The 17,621-nt window shown below is 41.0% G+C and overlaps 1 protein-coding gene across 3 annotated transcripts in view; it reads left to right on the top strand.

Moving 5' to 3' along the window:
* Positions 1–2,249: 2,249 nt before the first annotated feature.
* Positions 2,250–17,621, top strand: part of SYK (spleen associated tyrosine kinase) — a 56,718-nt gene continuing 41,346 nt past the window's right edge. For 2 of the 3 annotated variants that reach the window (XM_048291977.1, XM_048291975.1), the window contains exon 1: positions 2,250–2,349. The gene's annotated coding sequence lies outside the window, so the exon portion shown is untranslated. The other variant, XM_048291976.1, reaches the window with a different exon arrangement.

Genomic DNA, 17,621 nt, shown 5'->3' with positions numbered 1-17,621 from the left:
ATTACTGGCCTTAAATAGAGCTGGCCACACATCACAGGAAAGCTTCAGAATGATAATATATATGTTAGGATAAGCTAATATACAACCTTACATGTGACATATTAAATAAGATACTCCACTGTTGTGGGGCACCTTACCAAAAATCAGTATCACAGAACTCAGCTATTTGTATTAAATCTCATATGAAATGAAAGAAAAAGTAAACTGCACAGCCTAAAGAGTATTTACTTCACTTACTGGAATTCCCCTCTACTGGTGCCATAAGCTGACCCAGGCCAGCTGCCTAGCACCCACACAGCGAGTGCTCAGTTCCCCCTGCCCAGAGGGACTGAGGACAGAACAGGGAGATCAAAAAAAGCCATGTGTCAAGATAAACGTAATTTAAGAGGTGAAGGAAAAAGAGCACAACTACACCAAATAATGCAGAGCTGGTCACTCACTACCTCCCACAAGCACAGTGACACCCAGCAAATCTCAGATTGGTGGCCACCTTGGAAGAAGACCATATCCTTCCACCCTTCTTCATCTGTCCCCAGTTCTGAGTGCCAGTCATGGTAAGGGCTATCCCTCTGCTCAGTTGCAGCCAACTATCCCAGCTCTGTTCCTTCCCAACTTCCTGTGCACCTCTAGCTTACACAATGGGGACAGGGGCAGAGTGAAAAATGGAGAAAGCCTCAACATTGTGCAAGTAGCGGTACAAGAATAGACAAATTATTAGTGTGGTATCAATACTCTTCTAGCCAAAATCAAAGATATACCACCATATTGGCTACTGTAATGAAAGCTAATTCCTTCCCAGCTAGGTCCAGTACAATTGCTTAGGCAGTACTGGTGATTTTTCCACCAATTTGAGACTTCCCCTTAAAAAACAGTTCATAGTCCAATAATGACTTTCCAAAAGCTTTTTCCTGCAGATCTGTTCACACTTGGGTTTTGACAGGAAAACAAAAATATCATGAAAACAGGTGCAAGAATAAGGTTTTCTAAGTTATTATCTTTTTTCTAACATAGTGGCAGTAAGAAATGCACCACCATTACAGCAATTAACAAAAGTCTCATTGAAATGAACCAAAAGCAGAGACCTTTTTAACTGGCATGAAATAGGAGAGATTTGAACTTTGGCAGCTCACCTGAACATCAGGTGGGTGTACAGCTCATTTTCCAATAAGGAAAGAGGGACAGTGTTTTGATTGAAAATAATGTCTATATCCCTCATTATGGGGAATGCCTGTATCCCCATTTATTATGGGGAAGAAGGAAGTGAATTTTCCTGCTGCAAGCACTGCCCATCACGGGATGCCACACTGTGTCACGCAGCACAGTCACCGCTGAAGGAGACCTGCCCACTCAGGCCTCACCCAAGGCGCCTTGTGCCACTCATCAGTCCTGTATAACCCACACCAGCAACACTTTGTCCCTGAGCAGTCCCGGGAAAAAGATAGTGGCACTTTCAGGCTGTGTAGTATCATCTGCCAATAGGAATTAACTCCGTCACACAGGGTGCTGAGGAGGCCTTGAAGAAGGACCTTCCTTCAAGCTAAGTGTCTGGGACACTGGAATCTCCTTCACACCTGGAGTTGCTGCTACAAATGTTTGATCAAAATATGGGAGAATTTTTTTTTTGTACGAAATGTAACAGTAGTGATACCGTGCTATGGCCGGCCCCCGTGCTGCTCCAAAAGGAAACCGTCTGAATCTTTTTCTCGGCGCAGTACACACAAAGCACCAAAGAACACAGAACTTCAATATTCCAGAATTCACCAGTTCGCAACTGGTGTGTGCACCAATACGCACACACTGGCTTTTCCCTTCCGAGAAGCCCGCAATTGACACACTTCGATTCTCTGTCCCCAGCCTGGTGCTGAGCAACGGCACGTCCATCTTCCAAAGCCAGATGCCCGGGAGGCAACGCCGCCGCTACAAGGAGCCCAAACCAAGGGTCCCAAGGAGACCCGGCACCGCGGGGTCCCGAGGACAGCCCCGTCACGCGGCACCAAGGCACCCACGTCACGCAGTCCGTGCCGCGGGGTGCGGACGGGACAGACGGTCCCCCGCCCGCGGGAGCCGGTGCCTGGCCCTGTCGCCGAGGCCGCCGCCCGAAAGAGGGGTACGGCGGCCGCGCCCGCTGAAGAGGAGGGAGCGCTCGCCCACACCGCGCTGAGGAAGTGGCCGCAGCTGCGAGCGAAAACGAGGAAGCAGTGGATCCGGCGGGGCTGAGGGAGGGTTCAGCCCCGCTCCCAGCCGCACCCCGGCACGGCTCGGCGCGGCTCGGCACGCCAAAGCCGCCCGCCCGACGGCTGCCTCCCAGGAGGAGGCGGCGACGCGGAGCCGAGTGACCCGGAGGGAGCGGTGAGTAGCGGCCCTGGGCCGCCAGCACAGGGAGCTCGGGGTGTCGAGGCTGGGCGCCGGCAGAGACGAGCGACGGAGCGCTCAGCAGCAGGTGGGAGGAAGGGTGTAGCGCTTGGAACACAAGAGAGTCCCAAGGAGCGGCGGCAGAGAGGGGCACTCGTGTCGGGGTAGGAGCGGGCGGCTGGAAACGCACCACCAGCCTGAAACCTTCCTGTATTGCAGTGCTTCGAGAAATAAATACCACTAGCCCAGCGTCTCAGAAATTTAAATCTAAAACTTAGGTGCGAAAGAAAATTGATTTTTCTTTATCTCGAGACGTTATTTTGGTGGCAGGTTTTAAACAAAGCCGAGTATACACAAAAGTAGGGCTACTGTCTGAATGGTGCATAGCCTGTGAAAGCTTTATGCCTGAAAAAATGTCTTTAAAATGCGGGGTTTCTTACCGAACTTCCCTATTTTGTTTCCAAGAAAACAACCGGTTATTGTATCAGTAGAAGTGCTGAAAGTGACCGATTCTACAAGTCTGGTGCCAGAGAAACTTCTCTTAGTTTTGTGTTCTGCCAGCATTATTCAGTTATCTTTGTTAGCACTGTGCTGCATACACTTCATGCTGTAGCTGTCTGGATTAGTTTGAGGTGATGTTATTTTGGACAAGGTTAAACAATATTTTTGTTAGATGAAATGATCTATTAGAAGAGTGGCAAGTGGAGTCCTAGTCTGGCCAAATTACATGATATATTGTAAAACAATTATTTAAAACAACTTTAAAATGAATTTATTCTTCTTTAGGGCATTAACAGTTTATAGGTTTTTTAATGTTCTTTTCCATTGGGTTTCTTCCATGCTCTTTTCATCCACAGAAGCTTAGATCTCCTGAGTCCTTGGGTTGAATTCACACAGTAATCCATGGACACAGCCATCTGGTACAGATGCATCCGGTTTCAGCATGAAAGCTCTGTATTCGTACAGGCTTGGGGGCCATACGGTGTAGCAGTGTAGATTGAGGCAGTCCACTTAGAGGAACTGTGACTTTTTTTTTTCCCCCTTCATCCCACTGTTGAGCATTGAGACATAAATAAGGAAGTTTGAATGTTCTTTATATTGTGACAGTTATAAGGGAGAAAGATTATAGTCATAGATATATATATTTGAACTAAAGAGTTTGAAATCAGCTGTGATTCTTAAAAAATGGCTGAAATAGATAAAAGTATATAGTTCTTTTGGCTATAAAATACCATGAGAAATACCGTTGACATGTTCTGGTTTTTCTTCAGTTAAAAAATATTCACACTCTGTCAAAGCAAGGGTGAACTGTGCAGCTTTTCCTTTTGCATATTGCTGCAATTCTGATACAAGAGCAGAATTAGATCCGAAGTCACAGGAAGACAAAAACAAATTTATTTTTAGAAATAGCTACTGGTTTATGTTGAGCACAGAATAACAGTTTAGAAGACTGACGGTGAAATTATAAGCTTGTCTTAAGCACTTTGAAGATACCAATGACCAAAAAAAAAAAAAAATCTAGAGTATTTTCCTTAGTTTCCCATCCTTTCTTCTGGATCTGTTAGGGCAGAAGTACTGGAAGTGGGTGAAATCACTTCTGAAATGCATATTGTGATCAGAAGTCATGGTCTCTCAATAATTTTCTCTTTTTTTTGCAAATTACCCTTTTTTCCTTCCTAATCCTTTTCAAAATGCAATATTTAGGAGAAAACAATGAGTCTGTTGCCATTGCTGGTTTGAATACTGCAACTGTAAGAAATTCTGTTTGCATCTGAATCTACTGAAGATTCTAGGTAGTGTCATCCTTTTTCCAGATTTATAAACTTTTGGATCAGTGCCCCTGTTGTGTACACATTGCACAGACTGCCCCAGAATCTGTCTTCAGTTTCATGTGTTTAGCTCCAGAATTGCACAGCTGAAAAGGGGAACTTGTCAGAGTTTATATCATAATTACAAGGAATACAAGAGTTATCTATGAATGTGAGTAATAGTTACAGAAAAATCGTTCCAAATGTTTTCTAATCTGTTATTTTGTGCTCAACATAAACCACTAGCTACTTCTAAAAACTGCTTCTTTTTTGCTTAAATGTAAACACGTGCTTAAGTGAGATGCTCCACTGGGGCAAGAGTACTTGTACCATCTGTTAAAAAGCTGAAGATGCACTTGCAGGTGTTTGTGAGTGTCAGTAGTAAGGTTCAGTCATAAGAATGAAAACTTCTCATCTTGCAAGGATTTACAGTATCATCTTCTTAATTTCGAATTTAAGAAAAAGTGAAATACCACTTCATTTTAGGGAAACAATTTTGTAGTTCAGTTTAACAGTAGTTTTGCTTGCATTTGACAAAAGAAGAAAATTTTGGTGGAGGAGGAGAGGGCAGCTCACCTGATGACTCAGCTGGCATTTCTAGATATGCTTTTACAAAAAAGGTTCTTATTATCTGTGCTACTCTTACAGAAAAACATCATTAATTTCTGCAGTTGGATTTAAGCCTTTCAGCCACTCTCATGAGAAGAAGAAAGCTTGGGCTATGTAGTATCCTTCCCTAATCTTTTGTACAGTATAGGATAGTACAGTACACAGTTAATAATATTTATTTGAGGTGTGGTAAAATAATTTGATCACAAAGCTCTTGCTTAGTATTTGCATTTTATTTTAAGGTTCCAGCAGTAAGAGTACATAGCTAATACTGTTTACCTTTTAATTTCATGACCCAGGATAATGTGGAGGCATACAGTTAAGCAGAAGAAAACAATTCCCACTGACTTCTTTATTGCATGTTGGGGTGATTGGAAAACATCAGCATTGCAAATGCAAGAAGTGTGAAGGAGCCTGTATGCCTCTGAACCAAAAAAAAACAATTCTAGGATTTGCTGTAGGAAATTATAATTAATAAATAAACATCATGTTTGACACAAAAATATCGCCTGCCTCAAAGAAATAAAAGACAGTTTTGTAGTTTGTCTTTACATTCCAAATTTGAAACTAGATTTTCACTTCCTGTGCCTTTACATACAATGATTAGTGATACTTCTTAAGAGTGGCTCTTCTAAAAAGGAAAGAAAAGGTAAATATACTTTTGAGACTCACAGGGATTCTAATGTTATAAAGAGACTTCAGTATATCTGTATTGGGACCAGTGTTATTCAGTATCTTCATTAATGACACAGACAAAGGGATCAAGTGCATGCTCAGGAAATTTTTAGATGACACCGAGCTGAGAGGTGTAAGTGGGACACCCGAAGGATGAGATGCCATCCAGAGGGACCTGGACAAGCTTGAGAAGTGAGGCCGTGGGAACCTTAGGAGATACAACAAGTCAAGTGCAAGGTGCTACACCCGGGTCAGGGCCAACCCCAGTACCAGCACAGGCTGGGGCTGAACAGATGGAGAGCAGCCCTGGGGAGAAGGACTTGGGGGTGCTGGGGGATGAGAGGCTGGACATGACCCAGCCATGGGCACTCACAGCCCAGAGAGCCAAACGTGCCCTGGGCTGCATCCAAAGCAGCGTGGGCAGCAGGGGAGGGAGGGGATTCTGCTCCTCTGCTCTGCTCTGGTGAGACCCCACCTGGAACACTGCATCCAGCTCTGGGGTCCCAGCACAGGAAGGACAGGGACCTGTTGGAGTGAGTCCAGAGAAGGTCACCAAGTTGATCAGAGGGATGGAGCACCTCACCTATGAGCAAAGGCTAAGAGAATTGGGAGTGCTGAGCCTGGAAAAGAGAAAGGTTCAGGATGACCTAATTGCAGCCTTCCAGTACCTGAAAGAAAGATAGAGACTTTTTTTAAGAGCATGTAGTGACAGGACAAGGTAGAATGTCTTAAAACTGAGTAGGTTTCAATTACATTACAGGAAGAAATTCTTTGCTCTGAGGGTGGTGAGGCACTGCAACAGTTTGCCCAGGGAAGCTGTGGATGCCCCGCCCCTGGAAGTGTTCAAGGGCCCCCTCTGAGAAAACCTCGTCTAGTGAAAGTTGTTTCTGCCCATGACAGGGGGGTTGAATCTAGATGATTTTTAAGGTCCCTCCAAACCAAGCTACTCTATGATTCTGTGATACGCAAAATGCTGCAAGCTTTCCCTTTGTACCAGGTACCAGAGCAGCTAATGAAAAATTAACATGTATTAGAACATAAATAACCGTACATAAATAACAGCATACAGGAGTATGACTACACATAGTTTGTCCAATTTCACTATCACTCAGTGTGTAATTAACTGATGTTGGAATGTATTGGTTTACCAGCAAGAACTTTTCCGTCATTTCTCCAGTTTTGTCCTCATTCACTTTGAGATAGTGTTCCTCCAAATAGATATGAACTTCCAGGTGTCTTGAGTGGGCAAACTGTCCGGTAAAAATTACAACAACTTCTCTTCCTTTAAAAATGGAAAGAGGCAGCAGAAGGAATCTTCCAGCACTGACACGGAGCAGAAGTAAGATGTGAGGTGCTAAAAGCTTTGATAAACCAGGACTTTTGGCATGGTGGTATGTAAGTCCAGCCATGTAAATCCCTGAGACAGTGTCTAGGCTAGGGGTGGAGTTCAAACTGACAGGAAACACAATTGCGATTGGAGGCAACTAGAAAAGACACATTCAGGAAGTGTTAGAGTAGGATATTTACTAAGGAAATAGGCGGTTGTTTAAATATTTTAATAGCACAAATCCTTATCTTAAACAACAGATTCAGCAAAATGAGTAAGGTGTCCCATTAAATGCATCAGCCTCAGCCTATCCCTGCCTTTGTGGATAGATTTTCTTGTATTTTTTCCCCCCTGTTTGTATAAAATAAGTAAATGAGTGGAGGGAAAAAAAAAAGAGGAAGAAACCACAAAATTTCTAAGACCAGAGCCTATAGAACAAGTAGAATCCAGAACATATAGAGAGACAGTATGTGTCTTAGCTAAAGCCAGTGTGACTGAGACCATGCATGGGATGTTGGATCTAAAATGCTACAATCTGTATTGCTGCTGACCGCTGAACGTGTAGTTCTGCTTTTAAAAATTCTAGTATCGATTTCAAAGTTGGCTCAGTTTAAAACAATGTCTACAATGTTTTTTACAAAATTGATTTCTTGATTTTTTTTGGTAGGGGTCTGAAAAGTTTATTTCTTAGTCTAGATTCAAAAACAGGTTAGAAATCTGCTATAAAGACAATCATTTCCCCCTAAATTTCTTGCAAAGTGCATTACAGAAAAGTTTCAACTGAAAAAAAAGTCTTCTTAGCATTTTGTTTGCAGAGTACATAGAAAAGGAAGCTGGTACGTGTGTAATATGTAATTGCTTATGGGTAAGTTCCTACTTTGGGAAACTCAGACCAAATTTGATAATTTGAATGAAGAAGTTCACTTTACGCAAAAAAACCTCAAACCTAAAACTTTGTCAAGATGATAATCTTTGATATCATAGAATCACAGAAAGGTTTGAATTGGAAGGGACCTTAAAGATCATTCAGCTCCAACTGCACTACCACGGGCAAGAACACTTTTTATCAGACCAAGTTGCTCAATATCTGAAATATGGGGAATGTTGAGCAAAGCATTAATATTGTCAACTTTGACATAAAATGATAGATTTCATTGCTGCATTTCATAGAATTTGTATGAATTCAACAGGGTTTTGCTCAAGAGTTAGCAAAGCAAGCAGGATGTTTAAGTAAAGATTAGTTTTGCAAATCGAGTAATGGGATTAACAGTCTTTTAAATCAGTGGAGCATCTTGATGCTGTGAAGTGAAAATGATGACTTACTTAAAATAAATATTAAGTGGAAGAGCACTGCTCTGAACACTTCTGACACCCCAGAATTGAAGTGGTCATTGAGGGAGGCTTTGAGTAACCTTTCTGTTCTCAGTTATCAGGTGCAGTTGGCAAGAAATCTCATGCTGCCTCAGGTGCCCTGAACAGCTGTGTGACAGTCATCATCCAATAAATGTGTCAAAGATCTGGTCTGCAGTTATTTCTATGCACAGAAGTGCAGGAAAAACATCCCAGTAAGGGATAAGTGAACTCAAACCCACTGGAACATGCTTTCTGAAAAGGATGCAGAGCTGTGTGAAAGCAGTGGTGTGTTGAGGCCATGATGTTGCTAGTGTGAAATCTAGTTGCCTCCAACTCTCAACGGAGAAGTTTCATCAAATGGAGGTGGGCTTTTGTTATCATGACATAGCAGCTATCCATAGTGACAATTACCAGTGGACCATTTAGCCGTGTAGCCATTGATGCTGCACAGAGAACATCACACCATGAAACAAGAGGCCTCACTACGAGCTGTTTTTTCCAGCCTGGCAGTTTGTCCTGCAAGATAGGGAAATACTGCCTATTGGCCCAGAACACGCTGAGGCCAGGTGCATCCTCTGTCTGCCCAGAGTGATAAATGGGCCTTGTCAAGAGTATTTATTTGGTCCAGGTTTTACAAATGGGCTTACTTTGCAGGAGGGGAGGAGAGGGCTCATGCCTCTCTCTCTCTGTGTAGTGTTCCTGGAACATTCTATGTTTTATGTCAGAGGAGAGGTTAAGTTTCAGTTTGCTGGCTAAAATGGGTTCCTGCCTGCTAAGAGACTCTTTAATTCTCTCTTTACACCAAAGATAAGTAAGTTTTATCTGTGCTTCTTGTTCTGATGATAAAGGCTGATATGGAGGGAGGTGCAGACTTAGGACTTAGTCTTTTCTGGATTGCTGATGGGCTGATGCACTAATTGTTATGAAGAGTCTCTTTTGCAATGCAGTCTGTCTTTTATGATGTGCATGTCCCCATAAAATCTAGGCAGGAAGAGCTGGTGCAATTGTTGGACGATAGTATTTTTTAAAAGAAACATTCCTTTCCTAACAAAAGGGCTTTTAAATTAAAAATTCTTTACTGTGAGGATTATGAGGCGCTTGAACGGGTTGCCCAGAGAAGTTGTGGATGCCCCATCCCTGACAGAGTTCAAGGCCAGGCTGGATGGGCCTCTGAGCAACTTGGTCTGGTGAAAGGTGTTTCTGCCCATAACAGGGGAGTTGGAACTATGTGGTCTTTAAGGTCCCTTCTAACCTGAACAATGCTATGTTTCTGTAATTCTCATTGTTAGATAGATTTTAGGAAACTGACCCTTAGTGCTGGCAGTCTGGCTGTGTGAGCTAGTAGCACATCTTCCTTTCAAAAAACAAAAATGCCTGGCCTTTCTTCCATACCTCTGTGGGTGTGAATTCTTTCTGAGTGTAATTGCCAGTAGGAGATGAGCCATTGGTGCTTAGCATGTCTATAGCAGAACATTTACCTGGTCTGTGCTCCGGGCAGAAGATTTTCGAAAAATAAGGTAACATGGTATGGTTTTACAGACTCCAAAAAATGGCACTGAGAAGGCTTGGCCAGTTTTGTAGAAGCTTGCCTGTTCTAGGAGTATGAAAGGCAAGTTATTTTTGTTTCTGCAATAATTTCTGTACTTTATACATAAAGCAGGATACTGCAGACTGTTTCAGATGACAAAATAACCTTGATCTGAAAGAGGAACCTGCCTAATTTTGCCAGTCTGACTCATGGCACCAGTCCATTGAGGCATCTATTCAGCAAAGATTTTAGCTATTCTAAAGATAGACCAATAAATTTCTGAAAAAGGAATGAAGTATAATGGGGTCCGAGTGTTCTTGGCTTGTTTGCTTAACAATAAGTGAAGGCTAATATTCATGACTGAGATACTGAGATAATTTCTACATCTGTAGCCTCTAGACTTGGGACTAAGTAGAGACAGACCTGCAAAAAAGAAGGGGAGGTCATACCTTAATAATAGCTTTGGAAATGCCAGCCTGCAACCATTAGTGCTTTTAAAAAAGTTAAATGAAGATACTGGAATGTAAGGTAAAACTATCTTTCAGGTCTGCCAACTAGTAAAACCACAGTGAGCTTTATCTGAACTTTTAAATGAAATGTGGCATTTTGATTTAGTCCTGTAAGGCTATAAAACTTTGAGACTGTTGTAATAATGCTGAATTCCTCCTGTGGTTTGTTTTCTTTTGTTTTGTTTTTTGTTTTTTTTTTCTTTATGGTTGAAGCTTTTCTTGCACCTTCTGTTTGATTGTAGAACTTCCTTTTAGAACTCATGACAATTTAACTCTGAGATGTCTTGTTTACCAGCAAATTTGCTAAAAATGTCACAAGGAGGGAAAAACAAAGTTATGGATTCTGGATCCATCCACACTTGGACCCTGATCCTTCTGAGTGAAGCCAGCCTTTCTCAGTTCTCATGGTAATGAAAATTCACAGTATAATTGGCCCTGTGCCGAAGACACTTTTTTTGTATCTGTTTGGAAATTGGACAGATATTCCAGGTTTTGTCTTCCTGGAAAAAGAGGAATATTTTGAATCACCATTGTTGATACAACACTGATAGATCTCCTTTGTCTGGCAACTTCTTTCCGAGTTGTGAAAAACAATAGGCAGTTGTGAACCTTGAAAGAAGATTTTGGAGTTATTTGGGGGCAGGGGGAAATTTAGTGATGGTTAGATGTGTCTTTGTTTTACTGTGCTGTCACTGTCTTGTCCATAACTGTTTTGTTCATGCTGGCTCTGTAAAAACTCTTCTGCAAAAATGAAAATATATTCCACTTGGAAACATGCTGTGCTGTCATATTTAATGGCACTGTAACTTTGAACCAATATGCAGGCCATTCACTAGGCAGTTCAAGCTCTTTTTAGTAATTTTAGTGATTTCTTTCAGGAAGGGTGATAATTTTCTTTTTTGCTCTTCACGTATTTTCACTGACTTTATAAGTTCATTTCACAGCTCCCTCTGTGCAGTCGTAGTAGGGTCTGTGGTATGTGAAGGAGTTTTATTTTTTACTGTAGTTGTGGAAAGGAAATATATATTTGAAACAAAATCGGTAACATGCATATATATGTATATAAGTATATATATATGCAAGGCTTTTGTAACTGCACCCCAGCACAGGTTGGGTTTTTTTGGGTTTTGTTTGTTTTTTATTTTGCCAGCATTGGGAAGAAACAATTATACCTGTACTATTCTGCAGTCACTACAGAGCCGCAGCTGATCTTGGCGAAGGTCTGTCTGTGCTCAAAGCAGTTAAAAAGTTTGTTCACATCTTGTCACAGCAGGAAAATGGGAGATTAGACAGGAGTCTGCCTGCAGTATCTTGAATGATTTCCTTCAGAGGTAGCTCATCCCAGTGGTTCCATTATTTATAGTGTAGTTTAATAGGGACTAACCACAGTTGAGTACTTTGTCCAAAAGGGAGCAGGTTCCCCCATACAAGTGATGCCACCCATTTTAAGTCTGAAATTCCTGCTTTGACGAGAGACATGGTTAGCGAGAGGCAGTGTTTGCATGTGTGACAGTGTAAAAATGGAAAAGGAGGTAAGGGAATGACTAATAGAGCATGATGGATGATGTAGGAAAACTAACAGAGCATGATTAAGGATGTAGAAAAAAATGTTCATGTTTTTGTGTAAGTGGTTTTGGTTTTTCTTCTTCTAAAAGAAAAAAGAAAGATTATTTTGTTTTAGGTTGTTTGGTTGTTTGTTTTTGTTTTTAATATGTGTGAAAATCATAGGGTTTGTACTTCCAGGGAAAGAATTATTGTAACCCATAAACACCTGCCTTTTCTTTTTTCTTTCCCAGTAGCATTCTGAGCTTTTTAAAAGATCAAGGCAGAAAAACCTTATTAGAAGAAAGCTATGACATGTGAAAAGATTACCAAAGTCATGACAGTCCTAAAAGAAAGGTACTGTATAAGAGAGACAGTAGATTCCTAGCATCAGTGAGGAAAGCTTTTTTAGTGATGAATGCTCCTCCATGAGCTCAGTAGAGAAGCTTATACAGAAAAGCCCTGAATAGAACAGAAATGCTGTGGTGCTTTTTCTAAGCATCTGTTTGCCTTGTAATAGGGCAGTAATTGTGTTGACAGGTCAAGTAGTTTTTCCTCAGGAAATATTTCAATAGCTAGAGTGCCTGGAGTAGTCTGATGATACCAGGATGTCAGATGCAATTTAGGGTAAATGAGGGCATTTCTGGCATGTTTCAGTGGAGAAAAAAACATCTGTCTATCTGCCTCAGTATTGATTAAGATGACTCCAGAAAGTAAATCTGTAGGAAAATATTTTTCAAATCACAGTTTTTTGAAGCTAGTAATAATTTTAGGTGTGTTTGTGATATTTCTTTTCATTTCTTTTTATGAATGACTCCTTGATACAGGAGGGGAAATAAATGGTGTTTTCCCTAAACCTAGTAGATGAAATACCAGTGCCACCTGTTTAGTAGGCAATTTTTTACTTATAAATGCTGAGGATTTACATGAACAAGGGCAAACACTGTTTTCTCTTAAGTTCAGAAAGATGCTACCTAGGCCACTAACTTTCGTAATAATGATAAAACAGGAACCTATTACAGATTGGACTATCCCAAAGCTCACTGATCATATTGTTAGATCCAGGTTTTGAATTCCCCATCAGAAAAATATTGTGGGCCCAAAGCTAGCACATTCCCTATTTATCCCAGACAGATTTTAATTAAGCTATGTTTATGGTACAGAATATATCTCGGTGTTTAAAAACCCTAGCTGGAACACTATTGTCATCCTAAAAGCATCACATTAAATCAAAACTATGTGAAAGAAAGAAAATGCTTCTGAAACTGAACTGTAACAAAGTAAAATATGGAACTTGGTGCCCAAGACAAGTATTTTTACTAGATAGACGCGCGAAGGAAAGAGCCCAGTGTTGAAGAGATAGTAAAAATGAAACTTGCTAAGAACTAACACATGCTTTGTGTGTCTGTCATCACTGGCCAGGAGCATAATAGGAAAGTCTTTAGAGATGAAAGAAGGCATGCTTTTGGAGTTTGAAGTACAAGGCAAAAAACAGTGCAGCACAGCTTAGATCGTAGGTGAAAGGTTGCAGAATTCAGAGATAAGTTTTTGATAGCATGAGGAAAACTTTCTATGGAGAAGCTGGAGAAAACACGTGGAGGAGGCCCAAGCATGAGTGATGGAAATGTTGCTGTAGGCTGTAAGCTGATTAGAGACACCGTAGGTGCAGGCTGAGATGCAGTGCCCTAAGCATCAGTACTCAACAAAGGCAGTTCCCTGAGGAAGGTCAGCAACTCAAAGAAATATAAGTGTCACTTTTCCCTTTTAGACAGTACTACACTACATCTCCTTCTGTGTGATGAATGGAACATTGTTTGGACATGTCTGCAAAAGTTGAAAAAATCACCAGTATTACCAGTTGAATTACACAGGCTTTTAAATGTTTTTCAGTAGGTCAGAAAGTTCACTCTAGTGTCCTGATCAAACTCTACTTTGTTATAATTACTAGATAAAATTATATTCTGCTTCATTTCCTGCCCTAATGACTTACTTTTAGACACTTGCTGTGTTCTTCCTTTGTTTCTGCATAATTTGCTCATAAAAACTCCTAAGGTCTGGATAGAAATTAAATCTTCATGTTTATGCAGAAGGGTAAAGGAGGCATTTAAAGGTAATCTGATGTTCCAATTAAGACCACCATTCCGCTGCCTACACACATTGGAAGGTGATTTTAAATGTGCAAAAATGAGAATAAAACAGTAATTCAAATCCATTTTCTTTGTTAAACTTCTTCAAATTTGGTTTCTTTAAAAGTGACACAGTAACAATGGATTTATAATACTTTGATGGTAATTATGTCAAAGTGTACATCAGTTTGGAGTATATCTTTAAGATTCTCCTTAAACTCTGAAACCACTAAAATATTTTATATAGTACATCAAGTCGCCATCAAATGTGTATTTCTAATTCTATGCATGCTGAATTCCTCTTAGCTTTCAGGTGTGTTACATAAGTTGAAAATGTAGAGAAGAACCTTAAAAAAACTTGTGCTGCTTTTCTCAGAGGCACGCATCTTTATTTCAAGAATCCTAATTAAATAGGACCTTAAGAAAAATGCAGATTCATATTATTCTTTTATTATTAATGTTTTTCTGTGTATAACTAGAAAACTGTTGATGTTCTGTGGGTTCTTAAACTATTACCCTGTTCTAGAACTAATTGTTTTAGTAAGCATATTTTCATCATTTGTATCTGTCTAGTGAGTCTTATACATATGTAGGCACACAAAAGACATTTGCTTTAAACCTTACTTCTTTACTTTCATACCCTGCTCACAGAATTCTGCTTTGAAAAACAAGAAAAGATAAAAAAATAACTGTTCAAATAAGGAACATTTTTTGTAACACTGCTTCACCACTACATGGCTTTTGATCTGTCATATTTCAGTCATTTTACCCATGGAGGAGTAAACTAATCAATTATAAATCCCTAAGTCTCCCTCCACATTGCTGTTTGGTCTTTTTAGAAAGATTCATACTCCTATTTGTATTTTTTTTTTTATTAGAGTGGAGATCAGTACCTCACTAATATTATACTCTTTGGTAGGCAAACTTTCAATACAGCAATTACTCTCCCTTTATCCTTGTCTAAATGTGAGATTAAATAGAATTAAGCTGAGGGTAGTAGTATGGCTAGCACAGGTTTTTTCTAACACCTTCCAGGTGAGTTTTCCTGAGTTTTGCTCATCTATTTTGAGAGAATGCTTCGCTTCCTACTATGCATGAATTGTGTGAGAAACTAAACGCTCATGGTATGTCTGGAGTACCCTGCTGAGGTGATGAGGAAGCTGCCTGAGGGGAAGTGGGTACCTAATTTTCTTATGTATTTGCGTAATATTTTTTCTTTCATGTAGGATCAGCCTAATATTTGCATGTTTTTGTAGCTTCCTTAAAAGTCAAATTAACGACTAGGGGGAGAGTTGCACTTACGACCCTCTTTTGCTGTTATGCTCAAGCTCCTCTCTTGGGTAGCCAGCCGCACTTCCTTCAGCACTCTTAAGTGTAAAGCCTTAAATTCAGCCCTTAGGGGGCCTAATCTCCGTTTTACAGCTTTATGTTTGTAACTCCACTGGCTGGAAAAACACAGCACTACCTGTGCACCTGGAAAAACTTAGAGGAGGAGAAGGCTCTGAATTCAAACATTTTCTTCTGGTCCATTACTGATCCTAGAAGGGTATTACACTCCCAGAAAGAAGGCAAGATTTTGAAATTCAGACCAAAGAGAGCAGCCATCTAAAATTCAGAAAGAAGATTTTAACCATTATATAAAGTTTGTGTGTTTATTTGGCTCTGTTCATGGCCAGATGTTGCATCAGTCTAAACATTTCCTGCCGTTGCTAAACACTGAATATTCTTCACATATAAGAGCGTGGGGTAGAGAAACTTTGCTTGAAATCTACCAGCTGTAACCTGTTTTGCCTGTTGGCAATGTAGGTCATTGTTTGCTGAAACAGTTATAAATAATTCATGAAATCTAAGAGATCATAAGAATCCTGCTGCTGTTCTTTCCATAATTGAGAAATATTCTTCTATTTTAGAAACTTCCTGTATAGCAGGCCCTCTCATTCTGAAGATTTAAGACAGTCCCTCACTAATTCTATCACTGACATTTGATCTAAATTGCAATCAGTGGATTTTTTTTCCCCTTCTCTTTTAAGAACTTTTTCTGGGCAAATCATCCTGAAGCTTCTGTAGAAAATACTGAGATTAATCTGAGACAAAACAATACTCTGAGGAGTAGCCTGATCTGAAATACATGGTAGACAAAGCAAATTTAAATTTTGGTAGCCATAAAGGTTTTTGTAGCCAGGGATGATGAGTTTATCCCCTCTAACGCTGTCCCCCACCCCACTTTTATTTTATTAGCTGTTATTTTCATTCTTAAGTTCTTTATCTTTTTTAGATCCTAACATTATTTTAAGTCTGAAACTAGAAGTATGGCAAAAATGAACTTTAATGGAATACATTCATGAAAATAAATTTCTACAGATGAAGAGTGTGGTGGTATTTTTCAGTTTGATATTTGTTCACTACATTACTGAGGTGTTTTGAGCAGGCACTGCAGTGCAGTACCATTCTTGGCATGAGACGCATTATGGTATTATTTTGTCCTTCTCTCCAAGTGGTACAGTGCTGGTGAAGAGCCAGTGTCGATCAGTCATGCATCCAAATTCTTGCCTTACTAAAAACCTAGTAGTAAATAAGTTTTCTTCCATCTTTCCTGAAAGTAGTGTTGAAGACTTGGTGCCTGCCTTCAGGACCACTTTGCTAGAGGTGGGTGATGTATCTTCATCTCCTAACCAGCAGTATATGTGATGCATAGTGGAGTGAAAAAAAATTACATGGGAGCATGTGAGGGAAACAAGCAAGCAGGAGTGAAGGAAACAGGAACTAGAGCATTCAAAACATACATATTTGTAAAGACTTTCAGAGTAATAGAATCAAAGAGTCATAGAAACATTTAAGTTGGAGAAGAACTTTTGAGATCGAGTCCAACTGTAAACCTAACACTTCCCAATCAACTACAAAACCATGTCCCTAACCACCAGTCTGTAGGTCTTTAAATTCCTTCAGGGATGGTAACTTAACCACTTCCCTGGGCAACCTGTTCCAGTACTTGTTAACCTCCTCAGTGAAGAAATATTTGCTGGTATCCGATCTAAACCTCCCCAGTACTACTCGAGGCCTTTTCCTCTCATTGTCTCACACAGGAGGAGACTGACTGCAGCCCTGCCTGGGGTGTCTGGCCCATGCCGCTGTTCCTTGCAGCAGAGTTGTTCTCCCCTGTGCCTTCCTAGGTGCCTGATGCTGTCCTGCCAAGAGAGATATACATGTGGTAGACTCTGGCAAGACGTGAGGAGGGGAAGAGCCTGTATACCCACAACCCTAAGCCCCCATACCATTCCCCAATCACCACCAGGTTAGAGCAGTGTACCTGGAGGAGGCAGCCAGGGAAGAAAGAGGAACGTTCTGGGGGTATTCCCTGCTACCAGTGCACTGGCACTCTTGCACCCACTGTCGCAGGACAGGCTCCTGTGGAACCCACAGCACTGGGCAGGGGAAGGGAAGCACCAGCAGGGGCTGCCCGTGTGCAGTGCCCCGACCTGCTGCTGTCCCCTATGCCAAAGCTGATAGAGCAAGCCGGGCATCCTGACGGTGACCTGCAGGGGCCCTGGACAAACTGTGGGCAGCCAGACCCTGCTGAAAAACATCATGGTCACAGGCTGTCACAGCCCTTCTGTGGTGACATCACAAGGGTGTGAGACACCACCTAGCCAGGAAGGCAGATGATCCAAAAGGGGCAAAAACTCTGCTCCACAGGATGTTTCCACTTGTTGAGCTTCATTAAATTCCTTTCATTTGAATTTTTTAGCCTTTTCAGGTCCCTTTGAATGGCATCACAGCCCTGTGATGTTTTAG

The sequence above is a fragment of the Corvus hawaiiensis genome, chromosome Z, assembly GCF_020740725.1.
Source record: "Corvus hawaiiensis isolate bCorHaw1 chromosome Z, bCorHaw1.pri.cur, whole genome shotgun sequence".
Classification (NCBI taxonomy): Eukaryota; Metazoa; Chordata; class Aves; order Passeriformes; family Corvidae; genus Corvus; species Corvus hawaiiensis.
This window is presented reverse-complemented; position numbering and strand designations above follow the sequence as displayed.